Source organism: Polypterus senegalus, unplaced genomic scaffold (genome assembly GCF_016835505.1).
Source record: "Polypterus senegalus isolate Bchr_013 unplaced genomic scaffold, ASM1683550v1 scaffold_4004, whole genome shotgun sequence".
Classification (NCBI taxonomy): domain Eukaryota; kingdom Metazoa; phylum Chordata; class Cladistia; order Polypteriformes; family Polypteridae; genus Polypterus; species Polypterus senegalus.
Window position 1 is genome coordinate 1 of NW_024384146.1, and position 24,377 is coordinate 24,377.

A 24,377-nucleotide genomic window follows, 5' to 3' on the forward strand; every position below is an offset into this window, starting at 1 on the left:
TATTTATTATTCGATGCTAAGGGGAATGTTTTTTTTTAAAGGGCGAATTTTTCTTTAACCAGGGCCCCCTTCGGGGAAGCCACCTTAGCTGGTGAGCTATGAGGAGATTTTAAAAAAATATTAAAAACAAAAAATTTATTTAATTATTAAGAAAATTAAATTGGGCGTATTTAAATTATTCAATTAATTAAATTAGGTTAAGGGTTGAATTGAAGGGTGTTGGGAGGGGATTCAGGAACCAGCCCTTTTGGGGAGATTAGCCAAACCCGGGCGGGTGTCGGTCGCCAGCCTGTCCGCAGGGCCTTGCCGGCCTGCTTCTTTCTTTGGCCCCCGAGGGAATGTGCCCCGGGTGCTTTTCCCCCTTTTCCCGGTCCTTTTTTTGGGGTGGGCGGGGGTGGAGGTTAGTGGGTTTGGTCTCTTCCTTGGCTCCCCCCATGGGCCAGAGGTTAAAACTCCCCTCTTTCCCCCCCCCCCCCACTCCCACCCACGGCACCCCCCCCCCACGCTTCCCCTCCGCCCCATGTCCCCTCCCCCTTTTTTTTGGGCAGCCGGGCCTTGGGTTCCGCCTTTCTAGTGCCGCCTGAACCCTGGGTTCCCGTGCCGGGTTGTCTTGGGCAGTGTTTCCCCCCCAGTTGTGCCTTCCTTTTCAAGGCAAGTGGTTTTTCATTTAATCGTGCCCCTGGGGAATTTTAATTTTTTGGAAAGGGGTAATAAGGGTCGCCCCCCTTTCACCTCCCTATTGGATTTAATTTTGGATAAGTAAAGGGGTGCCGTCCCTTATTCAAAGATTCCAGGCAGGTATTTTTTTAATAAAAAATAAAATTTTAAAATTGTTAATTGAAAAAAGTGCGGTTAGGGTATTAATAATATTAAATTAAATAATTTAGTTTCAATAGAACTTTGGGGGTGGTATTGAGGACTTTCCCCAGCGGAAGCCCGGTAGCCAATAAACCGGGTTTTGGGGGGGTTTTGTGGTTTTCAAGGGGGCCCGTTAACCCCCAAACTCCTTTAACTTTAACAGGTGGCTGGGGTAAGCTGGGGCAGGGGCCAGGATTCCTTCCCCCCTCATATCTCCTTTTTGTTTTTCTAGGGGGGAGGGGAAGGGTTTAAGCCGTTTTCGCTTTCCCCCCCCTTCCGGCTCAAAGGGGGCAAGGCCCCCCCACTCTCCTTCCGGGGCCCCCTTCCCCCGGGTTTCCCCCCGGGAAACCCTGCTTTTCGGCCGCCCCCCCGCTTCCAGCTGTCACCCGGGTTCCTCGGTTTCTGGGAGCTTCCTTCCAACCTTGGGCATGGGCGGGGTGGGGCTTGGCCTGGGTTGGAGCTTTCTTGGAACTCTAAAGGTTTGTTCTACTTTAAAATTTTTTCCCCCTGGGGAAATTTTAAGTTTTTGGAAGGAAAAGGGTTCTTGGCTACCAGCTTGACTTTGTAGTACTTCAGAGGCTTTCCTTTCCCCTTAATGTTAACGAAGCAGCTTGGCTGGGATCCCTACTATGGGGGGGAGAGTCAAGAGCGATATTTAATATTTACTGGTATTAATTAATAATTATTATTGGTTTAATTTGATAATAAAAAGTTCTGGGCGTAGGGGTAATGTAAGAAGTTCAGATTATGTGTAGTGAAATTGAACTGTTGTAGGGGAGTGAATTATTAACGACCACTGCCCTAGCGAGCTTATTAGTCCCAGAACCGAGGTCTGAGGCTGTTGATTGTGCGCCGTGTGAGGCCTTTTCACACAGGGGCAGGTGTCCTACATCTCAGTCTCAGGGTGCTGTGTCTGAGGCCTTTGGGGGTCGGATTCTACTGCCGTCTTCTGGTCTCCTTTGTTTGTGGCATCTAGTGCGGGTGGGGGATGGGTAAACCGTCCCTCTTCCTGGTACCTCTAGGCCACGGGCGGGAGCAAGGCTGACTGTCCCCTCCCCTCCCACCCCCCCCGATCCACCCGTTCCGCCAAGCGAGTTTCCGTCCGTCCAGCCTTTACGGCCTGCTTCTCAGGTTTCGCCGCTTTGCCCGAGCTGGATGGCTTTGGTCAGGGGCTTGTCTGGGCTGTCTCCGGTTGTTTCCAGCAGGGTTTCCCGGAGCGTGGCTGCTCCTGGGGCATGCATCGCTTCCGTTTGGCTAAACCCCGGGGAATCTGTTGATCGTTACTTGATACGCTATCTGGGATCTTTTTAATTGATTTCTTGTCAAATGGAAAAACTGTCCTCCACTATGGAATGAGATTGTCTCCAGGGTGTTTTTCCTACTTTAAAACAAGACAAGCAGCCTTGGCTGGGATTTCCTCTGGGTAAAAAAAACAGCGGGAGGTGATTGTTTGTATAAGAAGAATTAATTAATTATTTAATTGATAATTAAAAAATTATTAGTATGTAGTTATTATTGGTAAAAGTCTTAGCTCCAAGGTATGTGAGGCTGATTAGATGCACAGTGTGGGGGTGAGGCATTGTGGCGACAGGGGTGAGGAGCGGGCCTTGAGCTCCGAACACTGAAGCAGTCCTGCAGGCTGTCTGAGTTGTGCAGCGCCCCTGTGTTCGAGGCCCTTTTTCACACGGCCCCAAAAGCTTCTCCTTTTCATCTTCATCCCCAGGTGTGACGTGATGTCGAAGGTTGTGAGCGTGGTTCAGGGATATCTGCTCGTCCAGCTCTTCACGCGTCTCCCTTCTTTTTTTTGGGCACTAGGCGGGATGGAGGTGGAGTGGTGGTTTAACCGTCCTCTTCTTGCCTGGTCTCCGCCTCCCCAAACCCACCCCCAAACCCCCAAGCCAGCTGTCCCCTCCCGCCCACCCCCCGCATGTATGGCTACCGGCCCTCGCTCCGGTTTTCCACCGGTTTCCGGCACCTTGGCTTAATCAGGCCTTGGCTCAAGGTGGGCGCTTTTCCGGCCGTGGATGTCTAGGGTCGCTTGGCTTGTCTTAAGTGTCTTCCTCACTGCAATTGATGCCACCATGCAGCTGCGCGGAGGCAGTGAACTGGCTGGCCTGGGAGTTTGGGTAACGCTGCTTTCGGCTAAGATCAGTGTGTCTGTTCTTATATTTAATCTGATCGTCCCTATCTGGGAATATAAAAAGTTTGGGTCGGGAGATGGAATAGGGCTTCTCCGTCCATCACTTGCTCGACCTGGTTTCAGTACTTCAGGGCGTGCACTTTCTCCTTTGCTGGTATAAAACAAGCAAAGCCTTGGCTGAGGGTTGTACTATGAGGAAGGAAAGCTCTAGCCAGAGCAGATTGGATTAATTATTAACTGAATAATTAATTAATTAATTAATTAATTTAGTTTAATTTGACTTAATTAAAAAGTTCATGCGTGCCTGTAGGCGCTTGCTTTAACGTTCCAACAGATGTCGGGGGCTGGAATTAGAGGCCGCTTTGGGGGAGTGAAGTAGTCGGACTGACAAGCCTGTACCTGCAGGAAGCTTACAGCCCCGACCAGCGCCTGGAGCTGTCTCTGTTCTGCAAGCCCCGTGTAGGCTGGTTCAAGGCGTGCCTTCTCCTTTCCTTATCTCAATTGCGTGACGTGTGTCTGAAGAGCTGGGTTTTTTCGGGGCATCGCCCCCGCTCTTCTGGCGTCTAGTTCGTTTTTGAGGGTTTAGGGAATGGTGTGGGTTTAAGCCGTCCCTTTTGCCAGCCGCCAATGCCACTGGCTCCCCCCGGCCACTCTCCCCCCGCCTCACATCCAGCTTGGGCCTGTTCCGGAACTTAAAGGTTTCCGGCCTTTTGGCAATAGTGTATCGCCTTCGGTTCAAGTGGGCGCTTTGTCTGGGCCTAATGTAATTGGTTACTTGAGCCTGGGAGGGCCGCACCCAAGTTGATGGTTACGCCCGGGCTGGGATCTCGCTGTGCAGGATAGCAGCCTTCGAGCCTTTAAAAGATAAAGGGAAAACTTGGATGTTTAATTTTATAGTCCCATAGCCAAAATTTATTGATTTGGACAAAAGGAGTGAATGGCTTCTGTACTCCAGCTTCTGGTATTGCAGTGCTTCCAAGGGTGCAATTTCTGTATAACAAAGGGCCTAGCGGGATGCCTACTTATCAAGAAAGGTCTCAGCAGATATTATCCGTGCGGGATTATTCATAAATTTAGTTTAAATTTTTAAAAGCATTGTGCCTGTGGGCTATTGGACGTCTCCAGATTACAAATTCAGCGCTCCCATTGGGCTGTTTGGTGTGGAGGCGGACGAAAGGGTGTCCTGCGGGCCTAAGCCTCCTCCATCGCCCCCACCCCAACGGAAAAAGCCCTGGTGGCCTTGTCCCGGCGGGCCCGTCGTCCCTCTCCTATCTATCTTACGGTTGACGGGGCTGAAAGTTTGGCGTGGTGCCGGGTACTAGCTTCTGGGTCTTCCCGGCCTTCTTTTTGGGCTAGGGCGGATGGGTGGTTGGTAACCGCCCTTCCTCGCTACCCGTCCCAACTGGCGTTGCCCCATGGCAACATGCTCCTCCCGCTCCTTCCAGCTTTTGCGCCTGGATTCCAAATCGGTTTTCCGTTGCCTGGGCTGTTAGGCTTGGTCCAAGGTCGTTTGTCCAGGCGTGGGTGCATTTCCGCTGGCTGCTGGGAGCGCTCTTCCGCCATTGATGCACCATGCAGCTGCCTGGAGGTTTCTGGTGCTGAGTTAATGGCAATTTTTATTTGCTAAAAAGTTAGATTGTTTTATCGTTTAATATCAATCACCTATTAGGGCTAATGTGTTTTTGGAAAAGGAAAATGGAAACCTACCATGACCTTAAAAGTATTCGGCAGTGTGCACTTTTTCTTACTAGTATAAAAAGACAAGCCCCTAGGGGTTGCCTACTTTTTGGGGAAAGGGTAACCTGCCAGATGGATATTATTCTTTTTTAATTAAATTATTGTTAATTTGATATTGAGGAAAGTCAGGCCGAGGGCCTTATTGTTTAGACCAGGTTTCCCCGTGTCAGAAGACTGAACCCTGTGTTAGGCTTTATGCTAGGTTGATCCCACCTTCCGCTACAGAAGCCTTAGGGTCCCAAACCCCGGCAGTCCGCGGCTGTCTGATGTCGCTGCCGCCGGTTGGCTTGTTCGCAGGGGGCCAGGATGGGCTTCTCCTTTGGGTTTTTCAATGCAACAGTGTACCGTGGTGTCTACGAGGTTCTGAGCGGTGCCGAGGTTCTAGCCGACCTCCGCCGCTTTCTGTGGGCATCTACAGGGGAAGGGGGACTTCTGGTTTAAAGTCCTCTTGAGGCTGTCCCTTCTCCACCAAGCGACCCTACTTCCCCGCACCCTTCCGCTTTGCACTTTCCCAATTCCCGGTGGCTGTGCGGGGGTGACCTGGCTACCAAGGTTAATGCTTTTGCAGACATGAAGTAATGGTTCACCTCGGCTTTTTAAGAGCTTCATCTGGCAGTTGAGCTTATTTGAGACCTGGGCAAGAGGTGGGCGGCTGGGGAGTTTGGCGGGGTACTTCGGCCTTGGCTAAGACAAGTAGTTTGTTTTCATTAAACAACGTCCCACTGGGACATTATTAAATTATTTTAACAAGGAGTGGAGGGGCTTGTCGTCCATCCACGTCGCCTGTTTGCAGTACTTAAGGTGCCTTTCCACTGATAAACAGTAGCCTTGGCGGATTGCTATGGGAAGAAAGCGCGAGCAGGATTGTTATATTAACTGTAATACATTCTCTTTTATTCTTGGCTATTGAAAGGCATGTGCCAAGGGCATGGTTGTCTCCCCTTCCCAGTGTAGGGGCTGGTCAGAAAGCTGTGTAGGTGTAGGGGAAATTTTTGCGTCCCCTTCCCTTGGGAGCCTTTAGCCCCAAACCGGTCAGTCTGCTGGTTCTGGTGCTGCGCCTCCCTGGTTGGCCTTTTCCACGGGGCCAAAGCACTTCCCTGGGTCTTACTCACTTCTGGTCTAGAGTTATAGTGTTAGGATATCGAAGCCGTCTTACTGGCGATTTTCTAATTGTTTTTGAGGCATCAAGGAGGAGTGGATTTTTAACCGTCCCTTCCTTCGGGGATACCGCCTCCAATCTACCACAGGGAAGCAAAGGGCCCTGGCCTCCCCCTTTCCCGCTCTCCAGCTTTTCACTCTTTTCTTTATCAAGGATTCGCCCTTGGTCACCTAGGGCTTTGTATCAAGCTTGGTCCAAGGGGCAGGTTGTCGTGAATATACATGGTTTGGGTTAAATAGTTCTTCCTGTAAGTTGAGCTACCTACAGCTGCCCGCCAGGGGTGGGGCTGGCTGGCCTGGGAGTTGTGCATTGTTTCGGCTTTGCTAAGTCAAGGTAGATTGTTCTTATATTAATACTCACCCTCCTGGGGACTATTAATATTTGCAAGGATGGGATAGGGCTTCCAGTCATCGGATGCCCTTTTTTTATTGCAGTCCCACAGGGGGCTTTGTTCGAAAACGACAAGTCCCTGGCGGGTTGCTCCCACAACCCCAAGGGACAACTTCCGGGGGTGAATTTACCCAATTTAATTCGAATTTTTTCGTAAATTGACATAAGTTCTCGTGCCTGTAGCCTTTGGCCCTATACTTCAGCTTCCAGTTCAGCGGACCATGAGCGTGTTGTGGGAGTGAGTAGTTCACTTTGCCTTCCAGCGACCCTATTAAGCCAACCCAAAAAGCCCGGTCCTGCCGCTACCCCCGGGGTTAGACCTTGTTCCCGCGGGCAGATGTCCTCTCCTTCATCTTCATTCACTGTTTTGGGCTGGAGGCGGGTGTGCGGTTGTGACTGTACACCCTTCCTAGCCGTCTCTTTCCTTTTCTTTCAGCCAAGGGGTAGCCATGGAGTGAAGGCTCGCCTTCCCCCCTTCTACTCACTTAACTCTCCAGTTCCTTTCAAAGGTTACAGCGGGCCCTGGCCTCCAGCCCCCCCATGCCGGCCAGGTTAGACGTTCTGGTTGGCATGTACTAACAAGAGTTTTGCAAAAAGCCCTGGAGACGGAGCTGCCAGGCATTGGTTTTTGTCGCTTGTTAGCGGGCTATAAGCTATTGTTAATAGTTGTCCCACTGGGAATAGGAATCTTTTGCAGGGTGGAGCGTCACCGATATCGCTGTGGTTGGGCTCAGGGCGGGGCTTCTGCTTAAAGCATAACGCCTGGCTGGGTTAGCGGCCCCGGTACCTCACGCCCGTTTCTTTTCTTTACTCCAATAGTGAATTTTTAAGGTTTTCCCGGAAGGGTCCCTCACTGCTGCCTGGGCATTGCCCTGACCCGCATACAGCGCTGCCTTGCAGCGCCCTGCCAGGTTCAAGAGGCCGAAAGGTACCCGGGCCTTCTTCTGGACCGAATCACGGGTTCTTTGGCTTGATTGACGCCTTGGCAAGTTGCCTTTTTGGGGGGATGGCATGGGCTTCCCCCCTTCCGGTGCAGGTGGCTTCATGAGGTTTAGCTGATTCAGTTAGTTGACGGCTTCCTGGGGTTTATGATTGGGTTTAGGGGATGAGAGTTTCTAAAAATCCCATCCTCGTTGTACTAAAATTCTACGGTTAACAGAAAAAACCCCTTTCTGTTCCACCCACTTTCCCGGGGGGGTCGGGCACTTTTTTTCGTATACAACAGGCTTGGGGTGCCTTGAGAAGGAGAATGCCGGGGGGATTGCAGTTTGACCCTTTTAGGGTTTCATTTAGCGATTGATTTCTTGGCATGCAAGGGGGGGTGCGAGCTTGAAAGTTAGGATCTGAATCCCTGCTGACGTCTAGGCAGTATAGCCCAAGCCCGCGAGCCTTACCCAGCCTGCAGTGCTGTCCACTCCCTCCCGGCCTTTCAACAGCGGCCAGCTGGCTTCTCCTACTCTTCCACAAGTCCTTGTAGGGTTTTGCCCCGGGGGTGTGGCTTTCAGGCCTTTTTGGGCCCGTGCAATAATCCCCTGGTTCACCTTTCCCGTCTCCCCTCCCGGACGCCACCCATAGCTCCAACCAGCGTCGTCGCCCGGGTTGGGCGCTGGCTTTGGGTAGCATGGTTTGGCTTTAACCTTGTAAGGCCTTTGGGCCAACTGCAGGTGTGATGCTTAGTGCCTGTCAAGGCCTGCTGGCAGGCCTCCCATTTCATCCACTCACAGGGAGATGCATGGTGTTTCTCAGGTGTTGACGCCCATCTAGGAGATTATTTTTCTTTTGTAATAACTGTATAATGATTAAAAGTCCTTGGGGAGTTCTCGAACCCAAGTAAAGTCCCAGGAAGATGAGCCTTCCCTAAACAAAATCGGTATTAATAATTATTTAAGCTTCAGAGGACTGGTCTGAGACTTTATAGCTTGGTTCCAAGGGTTTAAGTTGGGGGTGGTTCAACTTTCCCGATTGAGTGGGGGAGGTGGAAGTGAGAAGCCGCTGGGAGGAGTGCAATAGGGGCTTTGAGTGCGATTTGAGTGTAAACGTCTCAGTTCTTTTCTCCCCTCAAGGACACACCAGGGCAGGTTCCCGTCACTCCAACTGCTTCTTGCTCTTTTACGGGGGGGTTCCTACCTTAGCTTTTAAAACAGCCCTGGCTGGTGGGCTCTGGCGAGAGGTGGGCTCCAAGGGTTATCTGCTTCCCCTCCCCCATCCCCCAGCTTGGTATTTGGGAACTCCAGGTCCGTGGTGCGCTGGGTTTTCACTCAGTTCCTTGCCGGGTCATTGGCCAGTTTTTCTGGCTAACATTCCCCCAAGTGTTACATGGGGCTTCTGCCCATCCCAGCTCCGCGGTTGGCTAGTTCGGCCCTTTTGGTTGTTACACAGCTTTGGATATGCCTTGTCCAGGGAATTATTTAATTGATTTTTGGTTAGATTATAAATTGTTTGGGGCTTTTCGAAAAGATCCAGGCGTTCCTTCTTTCTTGGGCAACGCGGGGGGGTGTTTTAGTTAAGGCACGCTTGCGGTGGATAGGCCCAACAGTAGGTATTATAAGTTTAATTAACTTAATCAGACTACCTAGCGGTACTTTTCAATTGGTTGGGAGCCTTTTGGTGTTTCCCTCCCGGTGGCAGTGGCCCGAAGCCGGAGCATAGTTCGGGGTGCTTGGCTGCTTCCTTCAGAGGGGAGAAGCTTCAGGGCTGCTGTTGCCAGGGTTCTTAGGCATCACAGCCTAAGGGCAAGTGTTTTCCTTTCTTTTCACCGTTACGTCTTCTGGCATTGGTAATTGAGGGTTTTCCGCTTGGAATGGGAAGGCTTCCCTCGGCCCTGCGGGACGGTGAAGTCTTCACCGTCCCCCAGCTGTCTGCACCCCGCTTGTGAGGTACCAATGACGTGGGAAAAGCCAGGAGCTTGAGTACCTTACTTCAATTTTGGGTTTTTTTAGGTGGATTAATGTTGCCGGGCTTTGGGCTTTTACCGGGGTAAGGCTAGCTGGGCCCCACCTATCTCATGGGGCCAAAAGGCTGTGTGGCGGAAGAGGCAGCGTAGTGTCTTTGAGGAATATTTCAGACCACTGCGTATATTTATTGTTTAAGGCGATAGGGCCTTGCCAAGATGGTGTAGCGCTCGCTTCATCTCCCTCCAACGACGAGCCAAGGGGGACCTTGGCTGGATAAACCTCCCCCGCCGGACTGCCTTCTTGTATTTGGGAAAAGCCCTGGTTGTTGTTAAGAAGTCTTTCATGGCCTTTTAATATCCAGCACATGGCTTACCAGATTACAGCCGTGCAGGCTCAGTTATCGGATTTTGGCTGCCAACTGCGGGGCCCCGGCTGTTGGGGCTTTGAGCCCCTTTTCGGGCCTGTCACAGCGCCCCAAGCCTTTCTTACGAGCTCCCCCGGGATTCCTCACTACCACGTCGGGATGTGCCCGGAGCTTTCAAGTTTTTGTGTACCTGGTTATCAGTTTTCGGTATCCTTACTTGACCTATGGCATGATTTTGGCAAGGGCCCCAAAGCTTGCTCCCCACCCCAACCGACCGGACCGCACTCCAGGGAGTGCACTTTCTCCTCTGGTTAACAGACAACCCTTGGTTTTTTGATGGCTACTTGAGAAGGAGCTTGGAGGGCGGATTGTGGGTTGCGTTTTATTATGATTACTTATTGCAATTAGAAAGTCTTGCTGCCTTAAAGCTAGAGCTTGCTGTCTTCAGCTTCAGAGTAGGCGAGGCTCGAATTGAAAAGGTTCTGTTTGGTAAAGTGAAGTATTGGAAACAGCTTAATCGTCCTAAAGTTAAGCCCAGAACCGACAGTCCTGCAGGCATGCTAATGGGCTCAGCGCCCCCGTTCGGTTGAACAGGGGCCTGGTGTGCTCTATTATTCAACCAACAGTTGACGGGTTCAAATTGAACTGTGATCAGGATTAGCTGTTTTACTTATTTAGTTCTTCTTGTTAGCATTGGGGCGATGGGTAATTTTGTTTAACCTCCCTTGTGCTGACCAGCTTCCCAGGCGGAAACACTCCAAGACACTGCTGTCCTGCTGACTCGGCTCCCAGCGTACGGCTACGGTTTCTACAACTCCGTTTCGCCCCGTGTGACCCGCCAAGCCCCAGGCCTGCTCCGGTGGCAGCTTTTCCCGCTAAAGTCAAGGTTCGTCGTTGTCCTGAGGAGTGTTCCTCTGCAAGTTTGGCTAACCATGCTGCTGGCCTTTGGGGAGGGGGGGGTGGGTGATGGTGCTTTCGGCCTTTTGCTAGCAGTTGTCTGACCCGTTAATACACACGGGCCACTAGGACCTGCTGCTTACAGGTGGACAGGCTTCTCCGTCACTCCCGTTACCTGCAGTTGATCTTGGGCCTGGGCTTTTTGCTTGCAGGCGGCAGTTGGCTGGGGTTCCTACTGAGAGGAGGCTCTGCCAGCGGGATTTCTTAACTGATTTCAATATAAAATGTCTGTTGGTGACTTTTGAAGTTATGCGTCCGTGGGCTGTTAATATATTAATTCAAATTTCACGAGGTTAATTAAGGACTTTGGGAATGGTGAATAGTGGCGGGGCAAGCTTTCCGTCTGAACCATCCCCGACCCAGACGGCTTCTTTCTGGTTAAACGACAAGCCCCTGGGAGGCCTTGTTCAAGACGGGCCGGAAGAGCCTGCCTGGATTTCAATCTCAACGTATGTGTTTAAGATTGTTATTGTTTGAGGATTGCTCCCGTTTCACTAATCTCCTTTGATTTTTGCACTGGATGGAGGGATGAATTGGAACGGCCCTCTTCTTGCGGTAACGGCCGGGGAAAACCCAAAGCGCCACACCAAAACCTATTACTCCCCCCCCACCCCCTCCCACTCCCGCTGTATGCGGCTACCGTCCCCTTTTGAGGTTTTCCCGGGGGGGCCCCCGGGGTTTATCGCCTTCGTCTCCAAGGTGGGGCTTTTGCTGGGCCGTGGATGTACCTGGTTCCTGGACGCTTTCTTAGGGCCTCTTCTTTGTAGGTTATTGCCATGGAGTGGCGATGGGGTAGCTTCTCTGCCTGGGTTACCGCCCCCTCCGGCCTTTTAACAAGGCAACTGATTCCTCTTCTCCCCTTATCAACCCCTATCGGTACCTCGTTCTAATATTTTCGCTTGGGCCTTGGGCTTTTTCCTTGCCTCCTGTCGACCGGGTTGATCTCAGGGCGTGTTCCGCTGTTAAACAGACACAGCCTTGGCGGTTCCTACATGAGGAAGGGAAGAAGAGCCAGGCAGGTAGATTTAATTTAACTGAATAATTGTTATAATTGTGATTTAGTTTAATTTGACTTAATTAAGAAGAAATTCATGGCCTGTAGCGTTTGTTCATCCTTCCACTCCAACAGATGGAGGCTGGTAGAAGGGTGTTTGGGGTGGTGAAGAGTGTCGGCGAACCAGCCTACGTCTGGGAAGCCTATTACTCCCAAACAAAAGGCAGCAGGCTGCTTTGATTCTGGCCTTGTTAGGATTACAGGCGGGCTGTTAATTCCTTTTATCTTAGTTCAGAGTGTGACGTGGTGTCAAAGAGGTTGCGGTCCGGGATTCAGCCTCTCTTATGGCGCTATTTTGTGGGGCACAAGTGGGGAGGGGGATGGTGGTTAACCAAGCCTCCCGCGGTGCCCCCCCCCAAATCCAGGCCTCAACACCTAAAGGCCAGTGTCCCCTCCCCCCCACCTCCACTCCAAACGGTGCAGATTGGAACTCCGGGGTTTATCGTTGCACCAGGCCCGTGGATTGGTGTCAGTGGGCTTGTCGTGAGCGTGGTTCACTGTCTTCCGCGCTGCTTAGCCGGCCCCCGGGTGGATGCGGAAAACGGCCCGCTGGCTCCTGGTTCATACTCTACGGCCTTGGCAAGAATTATTCTTTCATCAGTTATATGCTCGTCCACTGGGAGTTTTATTGATTGGCGTTTGGGGGAATGGGGCGCTCGTCCCTCCATTGACCTGTATTGCATTAGGGCAAGACTTTCTAACTGGTATTTAACGCATTGCTGATTCCACCTTGGAAGAAGGCTCTAGGAATTATATTTCTTTGGACCTTTTTTAATTAATTAATTATTTAATTTACTTAATTAAGAAAGTCCGCTCTGGGGGCATCATTATTACACATTCCAAGATGCAAAGCCCAATTGAAGCCCCTTCTGGGAGAAGTATGGACTTCAAGCCTTTTCGCTGCAGGAAGCCTTATTAATCCAAAACCGGGGATCCTGGGGTAAGTGCTGAGGCTTAGGTTTTCAAAGGGGCCATCCCTTTTCTTTATCTTCATTTTAGAATTGCGGCGAGGTGTCTGAGAGTGGAGCTTTTCCCCGATATCAGCGCCATGCGCCCCCTGGCGTCTCCTTCTGGTTTTGGGGGCCCTCCCGGAGCGGGAGTGTTTAAAGCGTCCCTTCCGCCTGTCTCCCGCTCAACCACACTGTAAACTTCCCGAGGGAGCTGTCCCTCCCGCCTCCTCCAGCGGGTGCTGGGCTGCAACGAGGTGTTTTCCCGTGACACCTTGGAGGTTGTACGCCTGCCTCCAGGTGGGCACGCCGGGCCGTGGTTTGGGGGCCGTCTCTTGTCTTGGGGACCGCTTCCCTCCAAGGTCAATGCCTGGGCATGGGAGCCTGGGGCCCCCTGGGAGTTTGCACCCGGCCTGGTAAGTCGTGTAGTTTCGGGTTTTTATCACTTTATCTGAAGTCCCTATGGGGAAAAGAAATTGTTGGCAAGGGATGGTTAAGGGCTTGCCCCACTCCCTTTGCTTATTGAGTACTGCAAAGTGACTTCTGCCTTTGGTTAAACAGCAAGCTTGGGGGGATTCACTTGAGGGTGGGAAGCTCTAGCCAACAGGTTGATTAATATTAGAATTATTTTAATTATAAAAAGTAATTGACTTATGGCTTCATGCCCTGGAGGGTTTGCAAAGGATGCATTCACTTACTGTCAACTTCAAATAAAGGGTGGTTGTGGCTGGTTTAAGGGTCGGGAAGCTGTTATTCTGGCACATAGTCTAGAAACACGAAGTCTAGGCGTGTGGAGTGCAGACGTGTGTGGGGGCCTTGTCACGGCGGAATGCCCCATTCCTCCAATCCAAAGGTGACGGGGGTCTGCAGGTTGAGCGTGGTGTTCAGGATCCGCCAACGCTTCCCTGGGTCTCCCCTATCTTTTGGGCATCTAGGGGGGGTTTTGGAGTGAGGGGTTTAGGAAATGTCCTGCTGCCCCCGCTCCTCTCCACGGCAACCCCGGGGCAATGGCTGTCCCTCCTCCCCCCTCCCGGGTTTGCTCCTTTTCGCACACCGGGGTTCGTCCCTTGCACCCTTAGCTTGTACGCCTTCTCCAAGGGGGTTTTCACCGGGGAATTTCTGGTTCCCGTCTCCGCATCTGGGATACTCTTCCCTGCCGTTTCTTACGGCAGCTAGCATGGAGCGCTTGGGGCCCTTTCCTGGAGGTTTGGGGTCGCTCTCGGCCGGGGCTAATCAAGTTGTATCTCTTTCATTTAAAACAAATCGTCCTCTGACCAAGTATTAATGATTTGGACAGGGATGGTAGGGGTATTTCCAACAGATGACTGGTTCGTACTCCGGAAGGGGGCACTTTTCTTATGTATAAAATCAAACCCTTCGGGGATTCCACAATGAGGGGGAGCTGCGAGAGGAATTACTAAATTTTCTGTTAATATTAATTAATTAATTTAGTTTATTTCATATTAAAGAAAAGTTCATGCGTGCCTGTAGGGCCTCTATTAGTACTTCAGCATTCCAACAGATGTGAAAGGGGGGGAATTAGAGCGCTTTGTGGGGTGAGTGTAGTTCGGACGACCAAGCCATGTACGCTAGCAGGAAGCCTTTAGCTCCCAGAAACCACAGAAGCAGTCCTGCAGGCTGTCTGATTTGCGCCCCTGTGGGGCTTGTTCACACCAAGGGGGGCCAGGATGTGCCTTCTCCTTTCATCTTCAATCTCCAAAGGTGTGAGCGTGGTGTCTGAAGATTGTGGTGGTGTCTCGAGGATATCGGCTCCTCTTCACTGGCGTCTCCTTCTGTTTTGGGCATCTAAGGGAGGGTGAGGGTGGTTTAAGCCGTCTCTTCTGCTGTCACCGGCCAAACCAGGCCCACCCCCACCACTGTTGCCCACCCCCGGGCCGCCTCTCCGCTTAGCTTACCCGTTTCAACCTCGGGTTTTCCGCCTTGGAACCCAGGCTTGTACAGGCCTTGCTCAATGGCCTTCCAGCGGTGGTAGTCACATGTCCCTCGGGTTTCAGGCAGCTGCCCTCTGCAGTGTGCTTCCTCAGCTGGGCTGGGCTAGGCGTTGGGGGGTGGCTGGGGTTTTTGGATAATTCGGCCTTTTGCTAAACAAGTTATCGCTAAAGATTTAAACGTCGCCTTCTGGGTTCATATTTTGGGCCTGGAAGATGAAGGGTTCTTTCCTTCTTTCACGGCAGTTCCGGGGCATTTTCACTTTCTGGAAAAACAAGACCGCCTTGCTGGGTTGCCTTTTTGGGAAGAAAATATGGGGGATTGATTAATTATTAAGAAAATTTTATTTATTATTTGTTATGACTAATTCAGAAAGTTCATGCGGCTACTATTCTGTAATCTTCAGATTAGAGTGTAGCGAAGCTCAAGGGCCGCGGGTTATTAGTTTGACGACAAGCCTGCCGCAGGAAGCCCTTAGCTTCAACAGGAGCGCCTCGGCTGTCTGTTGCAGGGCCCTGTTAGCTGGCTTCACACGAAGGGAGGGTTCGCTTCTTGATTTTATAGCGTGCTTGTTTGAGATTGTGAGCGTTTAAAGGGGATATTATTCCCCCATCTCCACGCTTTTCTTGTTGTGGCATTGGGGGAATGGAGGGCACGCCTTCATCCGTTCCTCTTCTCTTTTTCCTCCCGATCACAGGCAACCAGGTAACTGGCGTCCCTCCCCGGCCCCCTCCCAGCAACCGGGGCTACTGGTTTCACTTTCTCCGAGTTTTCGCTTGGGCACCCCTTCTCGTTCCCTTGGCTCAAGGTGCTTTTTCCGGGGGGTGGATGTCATGGGTTCTCCGGCTTTTGGCAAGCTGTTTCCCTGAGTTGTGCTTACCAACTGCAGCCTGGCAGGGCCGTGAGCTGCGCCTGGAGTTGAGCATGCTACGGCTTTGGCCACCGTGTGATTTGTTCTCAGTTAAACTGGACTCCCTTTTGACTTATAATTGATTGGAACAGGGGAGGAATTAAGGTTGGAAGTAGCCTGGTTTTCATATCCAGGACGGTCTTTATTAATAGAAGCTATTTAAAATGCCTTGAGGTGGAAGAACCTACTAGGCAGAAACTAAATTTTTCGAATATTATTAATTTATTAATTAGTTAATTTACTTAATTAAAAAGGTCATCGCTGTAGGGCCCAGTAGTCTTCAGCTTCCAATGTCAGGGGCTGGTGAAGGCCGTGTGGGTGAGGTAAGTGTGGCCACCCTTCCGCTAGCAAGCCTTATTAAGCTCCCGAAACCCGAAGCAGTCCTGAGGCTGTCTGATGCCTAGGCCCTGTGTTCGGGCCTTGTTCAACAGGGGGCGGATGTGCTTCTCCTTTTCATCTTCAATCCTCCAACGGTGTGAGTGGTGTCTGAAGAGTTGGGGTGGTGTCTCGAGGGATATCTAGCCGTCACGCTCTTCCTCGATCTCCTTCTTTGTTTTGTGGCATCCGGGGATGGAGGTGGAGATGGTGGTTTAAAGCGTCCTCTTCGCCGATCACCCTCCCCAAATCCACCTAAAAACCCAAAGGACCAATACTGCTCCTCCCCAGCCTCCCTCCCAGCTGTATCCTACCTCGTTGCACACTCGAGGTTTTCCGCCGTTTGGCAACCCAGGCTTAGTAGGCCTTGGAAGGGGGCAGCTTTGTCGGCAGTGGGATCACATGGGTTCCGTCGGTTGTCTTGGAGCTGCTTCCTCCTGAAGTTGATGCTTACCAGCAGCTGGCGCAGGGCAGGCGGGGGCTGGCTGGCCTGGGGAGTTTGGCTTCCGGCCTTTTGGCTAGATCAAGTCTGATATCTGTTCTTATCAGTTTAATGGTCTGATACGTCCCTACTGGGGACCATTATTAAATTGATTTTGGAGAATGATGGATGAATTTCAATCGGATTGACTTATTGAGTGCTTCCTGGCGGTACTCCCTCTGTAATCAAGACAGCCACTTGGGGTGAAACTCTGGGGGAGAAGCCTGAGAGCGATAATTTTTAACTAATAATTATTAATTATTAATTAATTTTTTTTCTTAGGGGAATTCTGGCCTGTACAGCTATTGCTAGTCTTCCCTTCACAGTGCCAGCCGGTGATTAGAGGCCGTGTTAAGGGAGTGAAGCTGTGGCCCAAGCCTGACAGCTGCAGGCAGCCTATTAGCTCCCGACCCGGATCTGCAGCTGTCTGTAGCTGCAGGGCCTGTTTTCGAGCCTTTTCACAGGCGGGGCCGGGTTGCCCTCCTTTCCTTAAACTCCAAAGGTAGCCGGTGTCGAGCTTTGCCTGTGTCTAGTATCTGCTTGTGGTCCCTGGGCCTTTTGTTTGGGCATTGGGATGGAGGTTTAAGGGTAAACCGTCCTTCTTGCCTGGTCTTCCCTCCCCCAAACCTCACCCCAGGTGCCACTGTTTCCCCCCCGCCCCCCTGGGCCCTTGGAGCGCTCCGTCCCGGGTCCAGGTTTCACTTGTCCCTGGGTTTTATAGCCTAGGGCCAGGTGGCGCTTTTACAGGCTGCAGCCATTGTTCCGTCATGCAGCTGCTTGGGCAATCTTCCTCTGCCGTTGTGCACTGCAGCCTTACTGGGCAGCAAGGCTGGTGGGTCTATGTTGCATAGCCTTTGCGACAAGTTATTGTTTTGAAATTAATAGAATGCTTCTGGGACCATTAAGAATTTTGCCTAGGATTTGGGAAAGGACTTCTCCTTTCCAAAAAGCCCTAGTTTGCAGTACTTCCAGGGCGGTGACCACTTACGGTTAACCCACGCCTTGTGGGATCCCTAATTGGAGAAATCAGCAGGCGTTTTATTATCTGAATATCTTTTAAAGAATTGTTTCATTACTTTAGCAAGGTTAGGTGCTGTAGGGGTGAGTAGTTTGGGGTTCAGCGTTCGCTAGGCACCGTTGGGCACTGGGGGAGTGTGAGAGTGGCGCCAAGCCTGTACCTGCAGGAGGCCTTAGCTCCCAGAAACCCACGGAAGCGCCGCAGGCTTCCTTTGCTGCAGCGCCCCCGTGTTGGCCCGTTACAGGGCCCGGTAGTCTCCTTCGCTTCATCTACGGGGGAAGTAGCTGGAAGGTTGTGAGTGTGTTCAGGATATCTCTGCGTCTCTAAGCCCTTTTTTAGGAACTAGGGCCAAGGGGATGGTCTTTAAACGTCCTTTCTGCTGGTGCCGTGCCGAGCCAGTACACCCCGGCCACTGATTTCTTTCCCGCTATCCCTCCAGCTGTGGCTACCTGGGTTCCAAACCCGGGTTTTGCGTGGGCGGCCGGGCTTTCGTATCCCTGCTCAGGTGGCTTTTCCAGAGCGTGGATGTCCATGGGTTCCACTCGCACGCTTGGGAGCTGCTTCCTCTTTAGGGAGGGAGTGGCCCGGGGCAAAGTGCCCGGCTTCTATGTCTACTCTCATGTGCTAAAAACAAGGTTGATCTGTATCGTTCATATGACCCCCCGGCCAGTGTTTATTTTGGAACGGGGGTGGTATGTGTATCCAATTGACCTGTTGGAGTATTTCCCGGGCCGATTTTCCTTTGGGTCTGGATAAACAGCAGCGCCTGGGGAGCCTGTTAGGGAAGGAAAGAAGGCACAGCAGATCGTTTAATTTTTACCGATTTAGGGTTTAAGTTTTGGTAATTTCAAGTAAGGTTCAGGCTTGGGGCCTCTATTGCTATCTTAGCATTCGCAATGCAGGGAGGTGGAAGGGGCGTTGGTGTTGGTGGCCCAAGCGTACCTAGCAGAAACTATCAAGCTCCCCTGCAGTCCGCGAGCTGTGGAAACTGATTCCCTGGTCGAGGCCTTTTCAACAGCCCGAATCCTTCCCTTCACTTAGTCTCCAACGTGTTTGGGCTAAGTGTCGTGGGTCTGGTTCTAGCTCTCACCTCCATGGTCCTCTTTTTTATAGGCTCTTGGGGTGGGGTGGGGATGGGGTGTTACCGTGCTCCTTTACTGGTCTAGCGCTGCCCCTCCCGTGATCCCCCCAAAACTGACTGTCCCACCCGGCCCGGCCGGCTTTCGCCCTCTTTCGCCATTGGGTTTTCGCAGTTGTGCCCTTGGCTTTAACACTGCTCCAGGGGCCTTTTTGCCTCTAGGGGGAGTGAAGGGTTGCTGCGATCTTGGCACTCCTCTGCCAAGTTGTCCCTGCATCCCTAAGAAATGCCGGGGGGTTTGGCATCTACCACAGCCGGTAAGACAGGCAGTATCTGTTTTTTTTAATATCAACGTACTCTGGGACCATTTTAATTATTTGGCAAGGAATGGGCGGGCTTGCTTGTCCTCACGCACGACCTGATGCAGCTTCAGGGCGTGCCTTTCCTTCTGTATAACACAACTGCCTGGCAGGGGATGTGCTACTGAGAAGGAGAAGCTCGGGCAGGATGTTAATTTTACTGAATATTTTAATATTTATTACAGTTTAACTTGAAATTAGAAAAGTTATGGTCCGAGGTTTGCTTTTCCCTCACCCAACAGGTGAGCCCGGGATAGAGCCCCGTTCTCTGAGTAAGTCAGTCGTAGGGACTACGTGAGGAAGCTTAAATTTTCCCGAAACCCCCTTATCCACAGGCTGTCAAGGTGGGCCCTGTTTGAGGCCTTGTTCACCGGCCAGTTGCTTTCCTTTTCTTTTCCCACAGTTGCGAGGTGTGCTGCAGGGAAGCGTGGGCTGGGGCTGAGGTCACCCTTGCCCTTGCTGGTGGGGCACAGGGCAGCTGGGTTGAGTTTTAAACGTCCTTCCCTTCCAGGTCTACCTCCGCCAATACGGCCCACCCCAACCCTGGTGTACCCTTCCGTCCAGTGTATCGCTCCTACGTTTCACAAAAGTTCCGCGTTTGGCACCTTAGGGTTTGAAGGCTGTAAAGGAGCCCTTTTGTTACGAGCCTGAATCCCATGGTTCATTTTGCTTCTTAGGCATCACCCCGCCGGTGTTTACCTGCAGCCCAGACCTTGGCAGGGGGGGTGCTCGGGGAGTTTGGCGTTCCGGCCTTTTCGGGAAAATCAGTGAGTTCCGACAGGTTCAGCTTCTGATGTCCTGCTGGGGCCATATTGTTTTGGGGAAAAGGGATGCTTTGGTGCTCGCAACCTCGACTGTTTGCAGGTGTCGGGTGCACTTCTTTTAGGTATAAACAGCAACGCCTTCTGGATTCCACTATATGGGAAGGGGGTCTGAGAGGGATGGTTTAAATTACTTTCCGTTATCTCACTAATTTGCAATTAGAAAGATATGGTCCTAGGGCCTCCTTTGACTTCCAGCTTCCCAATTTCCGGGGCGAATAGAGGCTTTGGGGTGAATGTTTGACAAGCCTTCCGCTCCAGGAGCTTTAAGTCCCAGAAACCCGAGCAGTCCGCAGGCTGTCTGATGTTGCTCAGCGCCCCGGTTGAGGGCCTTTTCCAAAGGCGGGCAAAGGGTTGGCTTTCCCTTTCATCTTCAATCCCAGGTGTACTTGCTAAGATTGTGACGTGGGGTCTGAGGGATATCTGGCTGTGACTTACTGGCGATCTTCTGTTTTTGGCGGGGTCAGGGATGGATAGTTGGTTTAAACCTCTCTTCCTTCCTGGACCGCCTTTAAATACAAAGCAAAAAACCCGGGCCAAATGACTGCCCCTCCCCCCTTCTCCAGTGTCATTTCCCTTTTAAAACTCAGGTTTTGCTTGGAGAATGAGCTTTTATCAGGCCCTTTGGGTTCAGGTTCAACTTTTGCGAGGCCTGGAATTAATGGTTTTTGGCTTTTTAGGCAGCTGTCCTCCTGCCATTATGCTCATGCAGCCTTTGGCGAGCGGGTTTGGGTGGCCTGGGGGTTTGTGGCACTCCGCCTTTTTGGGTACAGTGGTATCTGCTTTCTTTAATTTACCCAACGGGGACGCATTAATGATTTGGACAGGGTGAATAGGGCTTGCTCCCTCCCTCCTTCCCTGTATTGCAGTCTTCCAGGGGATGACTTTTTACTGGTTTAAACAGCACACCTTGCTGGGAAGCCTCTTTAAGGAAACCCCTTTGAAGCAGGATTGTTAAATACTGAAATGTATTAATTATTATTTGTTATTGCTTTTAAAAAAAACCCTGGTCCGTGGGGCTAGCTTTATAGTCTTCCCATCCCGATTCCACCCCGGGAAATTGAAAGGGCCCCTGTTGTGGGGAGTGAGTTTCGGACCCAAGCTGGTACAGAGCCTTGTAAAGGGCAGAAACCCGGGCGGCTGCCTGTGCGTCTGACGCCCTGTTTGAGCCTTTTCAACCCCGGCAGGGTTGCCCTTTCCTTTTCATCTTCAATTTCCCCCGGGTGTGTAGGCGTGGTGTCTGAGAGTTGTGAGCGGCTAATTGTCTCGAGGGATATCTAGCTCGTCACGCTCTTCACTGGCGTCTCGCTAACTTTGTTTTGTGGGCATCTAGGGGCGGGGATGGGGAGGTGGAGATGGTGGTTTAAAGCCGTCCCCTCTTCCTTGCCTGGTCTGCACCCACGCCTCCCAAATCCCACCACAGCCAAACACCCAAAGGGACCAACGGCTGTCCCCCTCCCCTCCCCACGCCCACTCCCACTCCCAGCTGTATGGCTACCTCGTTTCCGCACAACTCAGGGTTTTTCCGCCCGTTGTGGCAACCCTTAGGCTTTATGTATCAGGCCTTGGCTCCAAGGTGGGCAGCTTTGTCCACCCGAGGGCCGTGGAGATGTCACATGGGTTCACATCTCGGCGCTTGTCTTAGGGCAGCTGCTTCCTCCTGCCAAGTTGATGCCTACCATGCAGCTGGCAGCATGGGCAAGGCAGGTGGGGCTGGCTGGCCTAGAGGAGTTTGTGGCATAAACTTCTCGGCCTTTTGGCTAAGATCAGAGTCATAGTATCTGTTCTTATCAGTTTAATATCTGATAAAGTCCCCTATCCTGGCATATATTAAGTGATTTTGGAACAGGGAGATGGAATAGGGGCTTGCTCCGTCCACTCCCGCATGCGACCTGGTATTTACGAGGTACTTCCAGGAGCGGTGCACTTTTCTGCTTACTGGTATAAAACAAGACAAGCATAAAGCTTGGGGATTGCCTACTATGAGGGAAGGGAAAGAAGCTCTAGCCAGGCAAGTTGATTTAATTATTTAACTGAATAATTAGTGGAAAATTAGTGAGTAATTTAGTTTAATTTGACTTAATTAAGAAAAGTTCATGCGTGCCTGTAGGGCTGTGTACTTGTAGTACTTCCAGCATTCCAACAGATGTCAGGCGAGGCTGAGGAATTAGAGGCGCTGTTGTGGGGTGAGTGAAGTAGAAAGTGTCCCCTAGGACACGACCAAGCCTGTACTAAGCTAGCAGGAGCCTTATTAAGCTCCCAGAAACCATGAGAAGCAGTCCTGCAGGCTGTCTGATGTAAGCTACAGCGCCTGGTGTTCGAGGACGCCTTCACACAGGCGGGCCGGGGATGTGCACCTACTCCTTTCATCTTCAATCTCCAAGCAGGTGTGAGCGTGGTGTCCTGAAGAGTTGGCAGAAGGCGTAATTTGTCTCGAGGGATATCTAGCTCGTCACCGCTCTTCACTGGCGTCTCCTTCTTTGTTTTGTGGGCATCTAGGGGGTGAGGATGGGTGAGATGGTGGTTTAAAGCCGTCCCTCTTCCTTGCCTGGTCTACCCGCCTCCCCAAATCCCACCCACGGCGAGCACCCCAAAGGGACCAACTGACTGTCCCCCTCCCCCACGCCCACTCCCACTCCCAGCTGTATGGCTACCTCGTTTCGCACAACTCCCGAGGTTTTCATGGGTGTGGCAACCCTTGGGCTTTGTATCAGGCCTTGTAGCTCCAAGGTGGGCAGCTTTGTCACGAGGCGTGGAATGTCACATGGGTTCCGCGTCTAGAAGCTTGTCTTAGGAGCAGCTGCTTCCCTCCTGCCAAGTTGATGCTTACCATGCAGCTGGCGCATGGGCAAGGCGGTGGGAGCTGGCTGGCCTGGGAGTTTGTGGCACATCGCTTCTCGGCCTTTTGGCTAAGATCAGAGGTATAGTATCTGTTCTTATCAGTTTAATATCTGATCGTCCCTATCTGGGGACCATATATTAAATTGATTTTTGGAACAGGGGAGATGGAATAAGAGCACTCCCGTCCATATGCCTTCGACCTGAGTACGAGTACTTCAGGAGGCTGATTGCACTTTCTCCTTACTGGTATAAAACAAGACAAGCAGCCTTGGCTGGGGATTGCCTATGGGGAAGGGGAAAGAAGCTCTAGCCAGGCAAGGATTGATTTAATTATTTAACTGAATAATTAATTAATTAATTAATTAATTAGTGATTTGGAGATTTAATTTGACTTAATTAAGAAAGTTCATCGTGCCTGTGGGGCGCTATTGCTTATGAGTACTTCCAGCATTCAGCAGATGTCAGGCGGGGCTCAGATTAGAAGGCCGCTCTGTTGGGTGAGTGAGAGTAGTGTCAGGACTGATGAAGCCTGTACCGCTAGCAGGGAAGCCTTATTAAGCTCCAGAACCACAGAAGCAGTCCACACGGGCTGTCTGATGTAAGCTGCAAGCCTGTGTTAGAGGCCTTGTTGTTGTTCACACAGGCCGAGGGTGGGATGTATACGCCTACTTTTCATCTTCAATCTCAACAGGTGTGAGCGTGGTGTCTGAAGAGTTGTGAGCGTGGTGTCTAGGGGATATCCTAGCTCGTCACGGCTCTTCACTGACGATCTCAGCTATGTTTTTGTGGGCATCTAGGGGCGGGATGGGTGGGATGGTGGTTTAAAGACCGTCCTCTTCGCACCTGGTCTACCCCGCCTCCCCCAAATCCCACCACAGGCATAAACACCCAAAGGGACCAACTGACTGTCCCCCCTCCCCCTCCCCCACGCCCACTCCCACTCTCCCAGCTGTGTCGGCTACCTCGTTTCCGCTACAACTCCGGTTTCCGTTGGCAACCCTTGGGCTTTGTATCAGCCTTGGCTCAAGGTGGGCAGCTTTTGTCACGGGCCGTGGAATGTCACATGGGTTCACGTCTCGCTTGTCTTAGGGCAGCTGCTTCCTCCTGCCAAGTTGATGCCCCACCATGCAGCTGGCAGCATGGGCAAGGCCGGTGAAGCTGGCTGGCTGGGGAGTTTGTAGCATAAACTACCGGCCTTTTGGCTAAGATCAAGTGTAGTATCTGTTCTTATCAAATTGGAGAACTGCTTGTTTTTTTATTCCGACTGGGGGATCGTGTTTGCGATATAATTCCTTTTGTGGCCGATTGGCTCTGCTCTCAAAGTCAGTAAGGAAGCACAGAGCTGTTTTTACTGACTGTGAATTCTTGATTCTGAGTAAAAGTAGGTTGGCTACAGGTCCACCACTTTTTACAAAGCTTCAGGTTTAGAAGCAAGAAAACTGAAAAGAGAAAGAACAGTTTGGGGAGGATCATCTGCATAAGCTCCACCCACCAAGAAGAGAGCTGATATCTCAGGAAAGATTCATCTCTCCTCTACAGACTACCTCCATCTGGAAGAAAAGACTACGAAAGAGACCAGAATGGATTCCGCTCCAGTTTCTGCTGATGCTCCTGCTTCAGCTCTTTTGCTCCTACCTCTGCTTCTGCCCCCGGCTAGAGAGATGCCTCCCGAGAGGCTGGGAAGGAGAACTGGCTACTCCCAGCCTGGAAGATCCAGCCCTCTTCTGGCCTTCTCGTCCCAGGCCGCCCAGCTCACCTGACTCCAGCCGAAGTTCCAGGATGGCCCCCGTCTCTGGAACCTGGAGTGGCTCCCAGGCCCAGTACAGTGCTGAGGCTCAAGGTGGAGGAAGGATCCTGAGGAAGTAGGTGCAGAGACCTTTGGGAGAAAATGGGTCATGGAGCAGAGGATTCTCAGAGCAGACCAGTGAGCATACAGACATTAGCTCTGGGCCTCTTCTATGTTACGTTTGCCTCCATTTGCGGTCTGCAAGCTACTGGGAAATGGTCCAGAATGCAATGCCGGACTCCCCCTTTGCTGCTTTGT

General features: G+C 51.6%; 4 non-coding genes across 4 annotated transcripts; all 4 read left to right on the plus strand.

Annotated features, from left to right (window-relative positions):
* The first annotated feature begins 16,234 nt into the window (after positions 1-16,234).
* On the plus strand, positions 16,235-16,429 carry LOC120521837. The gene has a single exon (XR_005632203.1). It is a non-coding gene; the product is annotated as a U2 spliceosomal RNA (small nuclear RNA).
* A 4,803-nt stretch (positions 16,430-21,232) lies between these two features.
* Positions 21,233-21,424, plus strand: LOC120521835. Its single transcript, XR_005632202.1, has one exon. It is a non-coding gene; the product is annotated as a U2 spliceosomal RNA (small nuclear RNA).
* Positions 21,425-22,381: 957 nt separating this feature from the next.
* On the plus strand, positions 22,382-22,571 carry LOC120521831. The gene has a single exon (XR_005632200.1). It is a non-coding gene; the product is annotated as a U2 spliceosomal RNA (small nuclear RNA).
* A 944-nt stretch (positions 22,572-23,515) lies between these two features.
* LOC120521833 lies at positions 23,516-23,708 on the plus strand. Its single transcript, XR_005632201.1, has one exon. It is a non-coding gene; the product is annotated as a U2 spliceosomal RNA (small nuclear RNA).
* The last annotated feature ends 669 nt before the right edge of the window (positions 23,709-24,377 follow it).